General features: G+C 53.1%; 1 protein-coding gene across 3 annotated transcripts in view; it reads right to left on the bottom strand.

Annotated features, from left to right (window-relative positions):
• Positions 1-5,901, bottom strand: part of SEMA4A (semaphorin 4A) — a 43,856-nt gene extending 37,955 nt beyond the window's left edge. For 2 of the 3 annotated variants that reach the window (XM_074938492.1, XM_074938494.1), the window contains exon 1: positions 2,306-2,380. The gene's annotated coding sequence lies outside the window, so the exon portion shown is untranslated. Of the gene's footprint in view, positions 1-2,305; positions 2,381-5,762 lie in introns of those variants that run through there. The other variant, XM_074938493.1, reaches the window with a different exon arrangement.
• Between the last annotated feature and the right edge of the window lie 6,446 nt (positions 5,902-12,347).

Here is a 12,347-nt window from a genome sequence, read left to right as displayed (position 1 = left end):
GCACAGCGCAGCTGCTGCTCAGCGAACAAGGGCAGGTCGGCTGCACAGTCGCTGCATGGTTGTGGCTTTTTCACTGTCCTTCCTCGAGGCCGGGGGCTCACCATCAGCGTGACAAGAAGCAACACCCTCCGGCCACAGGGAGGTCCTTGTGCAAACGTCTCCTGTGACCGAGAAACCACACGCTGGGGCAGCATCTATGCAGATGGGAGCAGAACAGATTTGCATGCTGGGGGAGGGGTGGGGGCTCTAAAACTGGAATTGGGCCTTGCAAGTGTCATCCATTCCTACTCCCCTCCTGGGGTGCTGATCTGGAAGGAGACAGGGGAAATCCCCCTCGCAAGGACCCCGCACAGCTGTGATCATTACCAGAGTTGCATTTCAAGCTCAGCTCTTTTCAGCCCTGGCTCTCAGAGCACTTCATGAAGGTGAGTCACTATCGCTGTCCCCGCTTTTACAGATGGGAAACTGAGGCACAGCGAGGCAACGTGATGGCAGGTCAGCAGCGGAGCCGGGAATGGAACCCAGGTCTGTAGAGTGTCAGGTCAGCACCCTACCCTTTAGGCAACACTGCCTCCTTCGAGACTGCCGCTCCCAGGCTGTGTGGGATTGAGACCTGGCTGCTGAAGGGGCCTGAAAGTTCTTCCCTTCCTCAAGTTGCCTTTGCTGGCAGCTGTGGACTTGGGGGGGAGGAAACCAAGGATACTTGGCTGCTGCCCAAGAACAGAGGCAGAGTACAAGGGGCCTCCTGCCAGAGATTCAGAGAGGGGCAGGAGGCTGGAGAGGCCAGAGAACGTCCCAGCTGCCCGGAGAAAGAGCTCCAGACTGAGCTGGATGGTCCCCAGGGGCTGCAGGCCCAACAGAGGCGGGGCTGGCCCTGAAAGACAATGCAATGCCTCCTGCACTGAGAGGAGGCACAGCGGCCCCGATTCCCCATCGGCCGGCGGCTCGCGCAGGCCCACACGCCAGCGGGTGTCAAATTCCCCCTTGCGGCATCGGTAGCGTTTCGCGTGCAAATGACCGTGCGAGGCTCCAGGCACCAGAGAACTGGGTGGTTTTTCTCCAGGGCCACCCACAATGCGAAGCACAAGCTAAGGGGGAAAGAGACCCACAGCATCTGAAAGTGGTGGGGCGGGCTGGATGTCCTGCCAGGGGACTAGCCACCTTGCACTAACCCCCTGAGCGCCAGCTGCTGCCATCACGTGTCCTGCTCCCAGGGAAGCCCTAGCTGTGAAATGGGCCCTACTGAAAGCCCGTTATTCTGCATAGATTTGCCCGACTCGAGCCTCCACTCACCATGGAGCCCACTGCACTTTATAAACCTTAACTGAGCCCTATGGCACCGCTGTGATTTAGCCCCATTCCATAGATAGGGAAACTGAGGTGCAGGGAGGGGATGTTCCTTGCTCAAGGTCACACACAGCCAGAGCTAGTATGCATGAATCCAGCCTGATTGCCACTCTCCTGCTCCAACCAGAAGTTACAGAACTGGGGAGAGAACCCAGGAGTCCTGCCCCTGCCCCCCCAACACCAAATCCCTCACTCTAACCACTAGACCACACGGTCTCCTGAAGGCTTGAATTGAACCCAGGAGTCCTGGCTCCCACTCCCCCCTGCTCTAATCACAAGAAACCCCATCCCATCCCAGAGCTGAGAGTAGAACCCAGGAGTCCCGGCTCCCAGGCTCCTGCTCCGTTCTGTGGGAGTTAGAGGTTTGCTCCTCCTCCCACCAGGGCTGAGCTCACACAGTGAGGGTCCTTTTACAGGCTGGAGGAGACAGAAAGGCTGGTTCCCACGGTGCTGTGGGGCTTAACCTACCTTGATCTCCTGCACTAAGGAGCTTGTGCCTCATGCCTGCCCAGTCCATGCTCGGCCTTGTTTGCAAAGCTTCTAAAGCCGCCCGTGGACACCAAACAGCAGGGAGAACTCAGACCTGATCCAAAGCCCATTGAAGCGAAGGTACTGACTCCTGGCGCCCTGCCTCAACCACTGAACACAGCCCCCGCCCAGGGCTGGGGAGAGAACCCAGGAGTCCTGCACCCACCCCCATTCCTCACTCTAACCCCTACACCACACTCTCTCCTGATGCCTTAAACTGAACCCAATAGTCCTGATTCCCAGTCCCTTGCGCCAAGCACTGGAACACACGCACACACACCCCCCCCAGAGCTAGGCATAGAACCCAGGAGTCCTGACTCCCAGTCCCCTGCTCCAGCCACTAGACCCCACATTTCCTGTCATCCTGAAGGGAACCCTGGCGTCCTGACTCCCAGACTGGCTCCCGCGATCCGACCGCTACCAAACAAACCTTACACAGAGCAGGGACGAGGCCCCAGGAGTCCTGACTCCCAGTCCCCTGGTAGACCTCACAACTCAGCCTTTCTCCTGCAGCTTTTCTCTGCCCGGAGCTTGTTCCCACGCTGGGCAGTCAGAGAAAGGAGCCACTGAACCAGCTGTGGAGAACCGCCTCCTCTCTCAGCCCTTGTTTGAAAAACCCTTACCCAGCCACGTCTTTTGGCTGCTGATCTCCCTAGAAAAGCTAAACCGCGATGTGCATATAACTCAGCAGCTGCAGCTCACATGGGTTTGGATTCACAGTGAATTCAAGTCAGAAAGCTGGGCTCTGGGGCTGCATTTCCCGCATTCCTGGGGGCTGGGAGGGTGTTCGGAGCCAGGTTCATGACCTGCCCCATCTGTAGAGGGAGCAGCAGGCCTGCAAGTGCAGATCCAGATCCGGATGCCAGCTCCAGGGTGGTTTGGATCTGGAGTCAGGTCCTGGTTGAAGGGGGCATGTGACCGCTGAGGGGCTGCCGGGCCAACTGATTAGCCAGTGGGCATGGGAGCTTTCATGCAGGGCAGTGAAATGTTAAGTGAGGCAGCTGCCCTGCAGTTAACTTGCCAAGCAATCGAGTATGCTGTTGGAGTGACCCTATGTACTGACCCCTTTCAGAGTAATGCGAGGGCAAAGCGAGCCTCAATGAGCAGCTTTGTAACGCTGCGGGGGTGAGGAAAGGGCTACTTGTGTAAGTTCGTTAAGGCGCAATCAGGAGTATCTGCAAAGTCCAATCAGGTGCAGGGCTCCTGAGTTCTGTTCTTAACTCTGGGAAACAAAAGACTGTGACTAGCAGTTAGAGCTGGGGTGTGGCGGGCACCGGGAATCAGGACTCCTGGGTTCTCATCTCACCGTTGGAAGGCAGGATTGACTAGTGGTTAGAGTGAGGCGGGGCCAGACACCTCAGCCAAATTGTAGAGGTTACCAGGCCAGTCACTGTGGTTTTTATAGCGGCAGCAGCCAGTCTAAAACTCAAATCCTCCAGCTCCAAAACCCAGGCTTTTTGCACGTGAGCTAAAGGAGAATCCTCACTAGCTAGTAGCAGTATAAGGCTTATGACACACAGTCAAACAGTTCTGATTCCATCCAACAGAAGGCAGGCAGTCTCTCTCTTTCTCTCTCTCTTCCACATGTAGCTGGCTCACTGTACAACCTGTCAATTGAATGATTCTGGCAAACATGGGGCAGGGGAAAGAAATTGCTGTTTACCAATTCTCCCCCAACTCAGATGCCTGTAACTTTGGCTTAAAACTCAGGGCAGCTTCAGACTCTGGCGCTGTTAGCTTGCGGTCAGGGGCCACTGCTGAACAGTAAATGCCCGGCGTGACTGAAGTCTGCTAATCTGCTTTATTTAGACCCACTTGTAATCTCCAAGCACGCCTGTCGCCCTGTACGCACTGGCATATTTGAGATAAAGCCCCGGTATCTTACCCCTGGCACTTGTCAGGGTGCTTGCAGAATAGGTAGCTTGGGGCCAATCCTTGCCCTGCTGAAGTTAACGTGGGGAGGGGAAATCCCATTGACTTCAGCGGAAGCTCAGCTGAGCAACTCAATGCCTATGGTATCTTATCAGCCCCTCTCAAAGGCGGCCGAAATTCCTGCTGCCCAGGGCTCCCGCAGGAATGGGAGCGTTTCAGAGGAAACACGCTTGGTTTGTTTCGTGGGTTTAAGGGAATTAGTTGCCCAGCTCCCAGAATTCAGCACTTCACCGCCATGGGCCTGCTCTCAACATAAATAGTTTTGGCAGCCTTGCTCGTGTGACAAAAATCACTCCCCTGATGGACCCAGCCATGCCAGAGAAAGCCCTAGCGTGTTCCATCTGGGGAACTGATAGAAGCTCTCCCGGCAAAAGAACTCCTCTGCCGGCATAAGCTGCGTCTCCACTGGGACCTATCCTTACTAGAACAATTATAGTGGCAAACACGGCACCGTAACCGAGGCAAGGGTTTAGACTCCTTTGAAAATCACCCAACATTCAGGTGGCGGGCTGGAGTCCCAAACCGCTACCTGGTGTGTTAAGGAAGGAGAATCAGGAAATGAAATTGATCAGCCTAGTGAAACTGACCGACTGGATGGCTGGAGGGAAATTACTAAAAATACACCAACAGCTTTCAATAGGGAAGAGTCAACAAGGCTTAAACTCAGCTTTTGGGGTTAGTCGTCCCAGACATTGTGAGTAATACACAGGGTGAAGAATTCTTTTCAGATATACACGTGTATCCACACCGGGCCCTCAACACCTCACAGCGGAAATAGAACCCCCAGTTTGCAGTTGGGGAACTAAGGGCCAAGCTAGATACAGGCCCAGAGCCCCCAAAGGTATTTAGGCACCTGAGTCCCATTGAAATCAGGGTCACCCAGGGAATCTGTGGCAGAGCTAGGAATGGAACCCAGGTGTCCTAAGTCCCAGTGCAACACCCTAGCCACTAGACCATCCTTTACTGTTACTTTAAAAGTCCTGGGGTCAAATCCTGACCCCACTGAAGCCAGAACTCCCATTGATTTTAATGGAACCAGGATTTCACCCTGGTTGGGTTCCCTTTTTTGAGGGCGATTCTCATAGCCAGGGAGAGCTCCTGGGGCGACCCAATGTGCAGGCAGGTTTAACAGCTATGAAGATCTTCCCTGGCTGCCACTGGAATTAAAGGACCCATTTTGGGGATCCAGCAAGAGAAGCCAAAGCCTGAGCAGGGCTTTCTATCCTGCTGCTTGGATGATGATGATGATATCACGTCATCTACGTACTTCCAGGGCCCCCATTCACTATATGTCTCAGCGCCCCTCAGGCATTGATGGATTTCTCCTCCCAGCACTCAGTATCATCAGAATTGTCACCCCCATTGCACTGAGAGGAAACAAGACCAGAAGTGGTGTCTTGTCCCGGGACATGCAAGGGGTCGGTAGCAGAGGCAGGGGCTCCTGGGTCACACTATGCTGCCTTAGTCCAAGCATCCTTCTTCCCTCTGGTGATCTCGCAGCCTTTTTACAAAGGATGGTAAAGATTCCTATCGTCCCTGGACCACCTCGGGCAAGTCGCCGCCTGTCTCTGTGCCTCAGTTTCCCCATCTGCCAGACAGGGAGAATGATACTGACCCCGACCACATTACGCTCTAGGGAGGATGAGCAGCTCCGTGAATGCCAAGTACTATTCTTTGCAACTCCGGCACGGAGAACTGAAGATAACATGGCTGAGGCTGCTGAGGCAGGGCGGGTAACAAAATCCAAGCAGCCGGACATCTGATCTTCTCCTCTGCGCACTGGGACATCCACAGAGCTACCCATGAAACAGAAGTCCCTTTTCCCCCACTCCCTCCTTAGTCATTCATGCAACATCTGTAAATCTGACCGCAAAAAGTCCTGGAGTGTGACCGCCACCGGCTCCCCCCTGTCCTCATGCTTTGGAAAGCTGCAGGGAACGTTGTTTGTAACTTACACTGCTGTGGTGCAGGCCCCGCTTTCCTTTGGCGCCCTCCCTGCATGACCGCTCCGGCAGCTCGCTGTACAAGGGTAGCCCCAGGACCCGTTTGCACAGCAGCTCCCCAGCACTGTGCCTAGCCAAGCAGATCCCTAAAGGGTTTTAAGGCTGCTTCTTGCCCGGCTCTCCCCCATTCCACCCCAGCCTCGTTAGCGCTGGAGCATTAGTGCCGCTGAATTAGCTGGCGAGCAGCTGCCAGCAGAGCACCGCCTGGTACGTCAAACCCGGGCTGCTAAAAGAACCAAACACTTTCGCAACTTCCCAGCGCAAGAAACACTCAAGGGCTTAGACTTGCCGCTGTGAGCCATTCCAGCCTCAAGCGATCCAGTCCCTGACCTCAGAGTCCCGGCCAAGATTGACGGAGCCTCTGACCGGGGGCCCGGAGCGAGGCCACGAGACACCTCTGGACTCATCTCACCTCTTTGGACCTGCTGTGTACAAAAAACAGACAAACCCATGGATCTGTTGCTCTGTCGTCCAGCACCCTGCACTGTCCCGTGCACGGGTGCAAAGCAGGTCTAACCTGCTACTTAACGCATGTTTACAGCAAACCCACACACCCGGCGACAGTAGATACAAATATCAAATACTCTTGCTGGAGGGCTGCAATGGGATGCTACTTTTATTCTTAGAATTCAGAACAATAACACACTGGAAACAAACAGAGCGAGACAAAGCCGGCTGCTCCCTGCGGTCAAGAGGCCTAACTCCCCCAGCTTGGTCTAGGCTGGTTCTTTCCAGTCTTATTGCTGTTAGGTTCCCATGTCACTGCAGAGCCCCCGGCATAGGGGTGGGGGACCCTTGCATAGGGGGTGTCATGGATCCACAAGACATGCTAGACCTCTCACCTTTATACAGTCTCTCTGGCAATTTATCTCTTCAGTGCTAGGTCCTTAGGCCTCCACTTTTTGCAAGTGGCCCCGCCGACTCCTCCGAGACTGGGTCTCTGGCTTTAGCTTTCCTGTTTCTCACAGTGGCTCTGAAAAACGCATGAACCTCCTGCTGGAAACTTACCTCTCTTGGGAGGCATACAAGCAGCCGATGTTTTGCAGGGACACAGCGCAGCCTTTGCAGAACAAGCCAGAACCGGAATACAGCGTGGAGGGTCCCTTAGGATAGATTGGAAAAGCAAAGCAAGCCCACGCTGGCAGCATCGCCTACTTCTCGCCCTCAGCCAGGTTTCCACCGGGGTAGGAGTCTACTTATCCCAGGCAGCTCACTCTCCAAGTTTTGTTTCGTGCTGCAGTCACGCAACAGAACAAAATGTTTCTTTCTGTTGTTGTTTTGAAACATCCTTTTGCATCCAAGTTTCCTGTAATTTCCTTAACAATGTCCCCAAAAGTTTTAAAACCGAAACAAAATGTTTCAATTTGGTTGAAATGAAATGTTTCAGTCAACCCGCCCCCCCATGAAATTTGTTTGCCAATATTTCGATTTGCTCGTAGTTTTGAAATTTTTCATTTCGCGCCCAATCCAAAATGCTGCCTCGTCCGACTTTTGAAATGGCTAACAACCTGAAAAGGCCCAGTTCCGTGTGAAACCCGGGATTTGTTTGTAATCTTGGGAGTTTGCTCAAGTTACTGTAAAATCTTTTTCTAAAATGTACCAGCTAGGAATTTGCTCCCTCTGCCGGCTTTGCAGTTTAAGCTCATGGTACCAAGGCAGAGGTGAAAAAAAACAGTACTAGTAAAAATTAGTCCAATCCTTTACTCAGAGGAAGCTGTAAATGAAGTTCAGGGTCATTTCCCTGGCTGAAAATTGGATGGAAATGGAGCAATCTATCCCAGGCTAGTCTCCGCAATCTCTTGCGGTCCCTCCTAACCCTGTGATTCTAGGATCCCAGTAATCCTTGTGTCAGAGGAAAGTGCAAGACCTCCCCCTACTGGACAGTTACGGGATAATCTGCCCACAGAGGAAATTTCTTCTTAACCGGTTTCAGAGGAGCAGCCGTGTTAGTCTATATCCGCAAAAAGAACAGGAGGATTTGTGGCACCTTAGAGACTAACACATTTATTTGAGCATAAGCTTTCGTGAGCTACAGCTCACTGCATTGGATAACCTTAATCCTGCCTGAATATCTCCAAGGAGCTGGGCCTGAGAAATCAGCTCATGGTCCAGAAGAGAAGGGTTCATAGCCTAGCCCTGCTTTCGGTAGGACTTTACGTGAGTAATTAAGTGCCTGCATGCTAGGACACTTTACAAAGAGATTAACGGGAGAAAAAATCTCAAGATTTCCCCCCAAAGTGTTTAAAAAGACCCAGCCCCAATGAATCAGGCTAGACAAAGCAGAACGCGACGTACGGAGCCAGACTCAGGCAGGATGAGTGCAGGCAGAGTCAGTATCAGATTGAAAAAAAGATTCATTAAACTGAAAATTGGAGGAAAAAGCCCGCAGGAATTTACTGTAAACAGGAAGCTCAACATTACAGGGTCTGTTACAGGAGAGGGTGGGCGAGGCTCGGTGGCCTGCGATGGGCAGGAGGCCAGACTAGATGATCACCATGGTCCTTTCTGGCCTTAAAGTCTGTGGGTCTAACGTCAGAGTCGGAGCTGGTGGTTTATTAGCAGTACATTGAGGGTGCAAATTCCAGCCTCTTGGCACCAGACGGCCATGTCCCAAGGAAACAGTTTTCTGCCAGGAGTCTATCATCTGCTGGATGTTTTTTTGCTCTGCCTAGGGTGCGTGCTGATTTTGGCTTTCAGATCCTAACACTGAGAAGCTGTCAAAGGAGAGCGTGCCAGTGGAAAGACAAAGATGTGTGCTAAACATGTCACAGGGAGAAGTGTCCCCTTAGCACGGCAGTCTCCAGGGCTTGCTGTCATAGTCACGTATAATACAGCAGATTTTGCTTATTGGCAGCCCCTTGGCTTCCAGCAAGAAGTTGCTATTGTCTGGCAACAAGTGGAAGGCAGATTTGCAAGATAACAACTGGGGAAGGAGGCACTGAAATGTGCCTTCCCTGGCTGCAGCCTTGCAAACCTGGCTTTGGGCAGGGTGGCAGTGGGGAGGGGGCTGCAGCCTGGGTGCCAGGGCTTTCTATGGGGCATGGGGGGGGTCTGTGGGGCTGCACCATACCTATCCCTGTACTCTCCGGGGATCGGGGCTCAGCACGTCCCAGCTCTTCCTTCCCTGTGTATAGTCCCCGGTGATAGCAGAGAAATTCCCCAGACTCCATTTTTGTGTCCCTAGTTTCCATTTGATATAAGCAAGAGTCACTCCACTGATAAGCTCTGGTAACCCCATTAAACGTAGGCTAAAGGTCACATACCAAAAGTAAAGTTGGTGGGAAAAAGAAAGTGGTAAACGACGACTGACAGATCACAACACCGTGGAGTAAATAACGGTTGCAGGACAGGTTTCAGCAGCCGTGTTAGTCTGTATCCACAAAAAGAACAGGAGGACTTGTGGCACCTTAGAGACTAACCAATTTATTTGCGCATAAGCTTTCGTGAGCTACAGCTCACTTCATCGGACAGTAGCAGAAGTGATTAGAAAGTTCTGACAGGGCAGTAGAAAGGGCAGGGTGTCAGCAGGCAGCTGATAGTCAAGGAGGGAGATGCAGGGACCTAAGGCGAAGACAGCTGGAGAGAGAGCAGACAGCTGAGGAGTTTGTGGAGGGTACGCATGGGAGGGGGATTGGACAATCCCTGGGAGAGGAGCTGTCGGAGAAACAGCAGCACCCGCAGCAACTGTAATGAGCAGCAACAGAGGGAGTCCTGCCACTGAGGTGAAGTCAGCAGAGTAAGCCTCTCAGTTACAGTTATAGCAGAGTCACAGTCTAGTGTTTGTGCGTATATGTGTATGCCTGGCTTAATGAAGATGTAGGTTCTGTGTGTTGATTGTAAAAGGAATTGATGTACGGAAGGCAAAGTACAGTTACGAACTGCTGTCAGTGTCTTGTGACAGACGGGCCACCTGTGAGAAGGCACAGCCACTTGGAATCATTTTAGCTGTATGGTTATTGTGGTTTGGGATGCTCTTGAACTTGAAACAAGGGATTTGTGGGGTGGGGGGGGGATAGATTATTGTTGTATTAGGGGTTGGTGTTTGCACCAGAAAAAGGTGTCTTTGTTTTGGAAAGAATACTGCTGGTGTCAATCATTTATCGGAAGGCTGTATCCGTGTCCTCTGGGGGTAACACATCCGAGCTGTTCTGGGGAGCCCCTGGCAAGCCCCAGGTATTTCCATAGCCACCCTGGAAACCCATACTTTAGGAAAAACAGACTGGTTAGTAGGTGAAGTATTCTGCGGGGGGGGCCCCAAAATCTGTTTTTTAGCTAACACTCGGCAGGGCGCAGCCTGGAGCATGCAAGGAGAGGTATCGTTCTGCTCCAACTTCCAGGCTGCAGGCCCTGCTCCCCGCTACTGCCCTGCCCACAGCCGCCCCTCCCAACCTGCAGCCCCTTAGCTCCTGCACGGTCCCTGTGTAGTAGCTTTGCCGGGCGGCAGCCCCAGGAGGAAGCGCTGAGCACCAGCGACAGGCGGATTTGCAGGGCTGCCTCCAGGGAAGGCACATCCCTGCATTTCCTTCCCCAGCCACAGTGCTGCCAACCTGCCCACAGCCAGGGCCTTTCTTAAAAAACATAAGCTGCTAATAAGCTGCAGGCTGTTGCCCATATCTGAATCTCAGTGCCATTCATGTTAGTGGGAGGGGATTGGGTCCCGGCCCTCTGTTGCCATTAACCGGCAGGTGCTAAGATCAGGATTGCTATGAAGCAGAATCTGCTATAAGGATTATGGTGTCTCTCCCTGTAGTTAAAGATGGCCAACACTTCCCATTAGAAGTCCCTGCTTCCCATTGCTTGTAATTTTGCTGTAACGGGGATAGGGGCCGAGGGGGTGGCAACTATGGGCTGCAGGGCCACAGAACCGAAAAGACAGTCCCTGCCCCAAGGAGTTTCCAATCAAAGTCTAAGAGGAGAGAGAGCAGATGGGTGCAGACAGACGGGGAGCACAAGGAAACGACGAGCCAATATGGTCAGCGTGGTAGGCTGTGGTCTTTGCCCACCAGCCGCCTAACCCTTGTCAATGTTTTCGCAGGCCTCACGGCAAAGGAGATTTTGAGGGGAGTTCTGAAGGAAGATCATGGGTAGGTCTGTGGATGGTTACAGGGAGCCTGTCCCAGGTGTGAGGGGCAGCAGGGGAGAACGCACAAAGGGGCTTGTTAGAAAATGTAACAAGTGGGCGTGGGGGCTGGGATCATGGACTGATGGAGGCAGGCGTCGACCTTTCAATGCCGAATGAGAGATGACAGGCAGGGTGGGGAGAAGTGGTGAAGGGCCTTGAAAGGGAAAAGATACCAGCACACGGCTTTAGTGTAGCCAAGGCCTCACTGGTCAAACTTGGCTGTGTAGACCAGCCGAGTTTATGGCAACAGGAGCTTTAGTTTTAGTGAGAGTCTCTTCTCTTCTAAAGCTTGGCTTGTTTAAGATGCTAATTGTTTTAGACTGTTTGGGGGATGCCCCTGCCAACCAATCCTGGAAGAGAGAAAGAAGCCTTCAGCTTTTGAGAAGTGGAGTTTGTGGGAGGGTCCTGAAACCTGGTCTACACCTAAAACTTAGGTCAACCTTCACACCCCTGAGAGATGTAGTTAAAAGCCGACCTAAACCCAGTGTAGACACTGCTACGTCAGTGAAGAATTCTTCTGTTGACCTAGCTTCTGTTGCTCGAGGGGATAGATTAACTAGAGTCAGACTTGCTGAGAAACTCGGTGTAATCAGCGTAGCCTGGAAATACCCTGGTCAGGAGGGAGACACACATGGGTCTCCACCTAAGTTCCCTCTAAGCCGCGTGGCAGGGTATCAAGGGCTGCACAGGTGGGGAGAGGCACCTCTCTCCTGGCCCCTGCCCTGGAGCTGCCGCAGCCAGGGAGAGGCGCCTCTCCCCTGGCGCCCTCACACCCCTACACTCTGCCCTAGCCCTGAGCCCCCTCCCGCACCCCAAACTCCTCACCCCCAGCCCCACCCTAGAGCCCTCACCCCACCCCCCGCACCCCAACCCTCTGCCCAGCCCGGAGCCCCCTCCCACACTCTGAACCCTCCTTGGCCCTACCCTCACCACACATCACCTCCATATTGGTGCACATAACAAAATTCATTTCACACATGGATGTAAAAAATTAGAGGGAACATTGGTCTCCACCCGAGACAGGCGACAGCCGAGGAGCCTGGAGCCCAGAGTGGGTGACCCGGCTGGACCACAGGGAAGGAGAATACCAGTTGCATTGAACTATGGCAACCAGTGCGCTATCCCACTATCCCCCTCCTCCCCACTTCATGGGGTGATGTCAGAGGTGCCCTCTGCATTACAAATGGCAGCTGAAATAATGAGAGGAGACAGGCTGGGTAGGTTCTCTGGTGTATTGATTTTGGAAAACAGAAATATTGCAACATTTCCAATTAACAGTACAAGGCCTTGCCAGATCCACCTACAGCAACCAAACCTTAACAGTGACAAAGCCGGGACGTCCCCTGCGGAACAGAGATCGGCACCCAGCAGAGTGGATCAAGGTGGGTGACGCTGAAGGGAGGTGGTGGGGCAGA

This window comes from Natator depressus, chromosome 24 (genome assembly GCF_965152275.1).
Source record: "Natator depressus isolate rNatDep1 chromosome 24, rNatDep2.hap1, whole genome shotgun sequence".
Classification (NCBI taxonomy): Eukaryota; Metazoa; Chordata; order Testudines; family Cheloniidae; genus Natator; species Natator depressus.
Note: the sequence above shows the minus strand (reverse complement) of the source record. Positions and strands in the feature narration are given on the sequence as shown.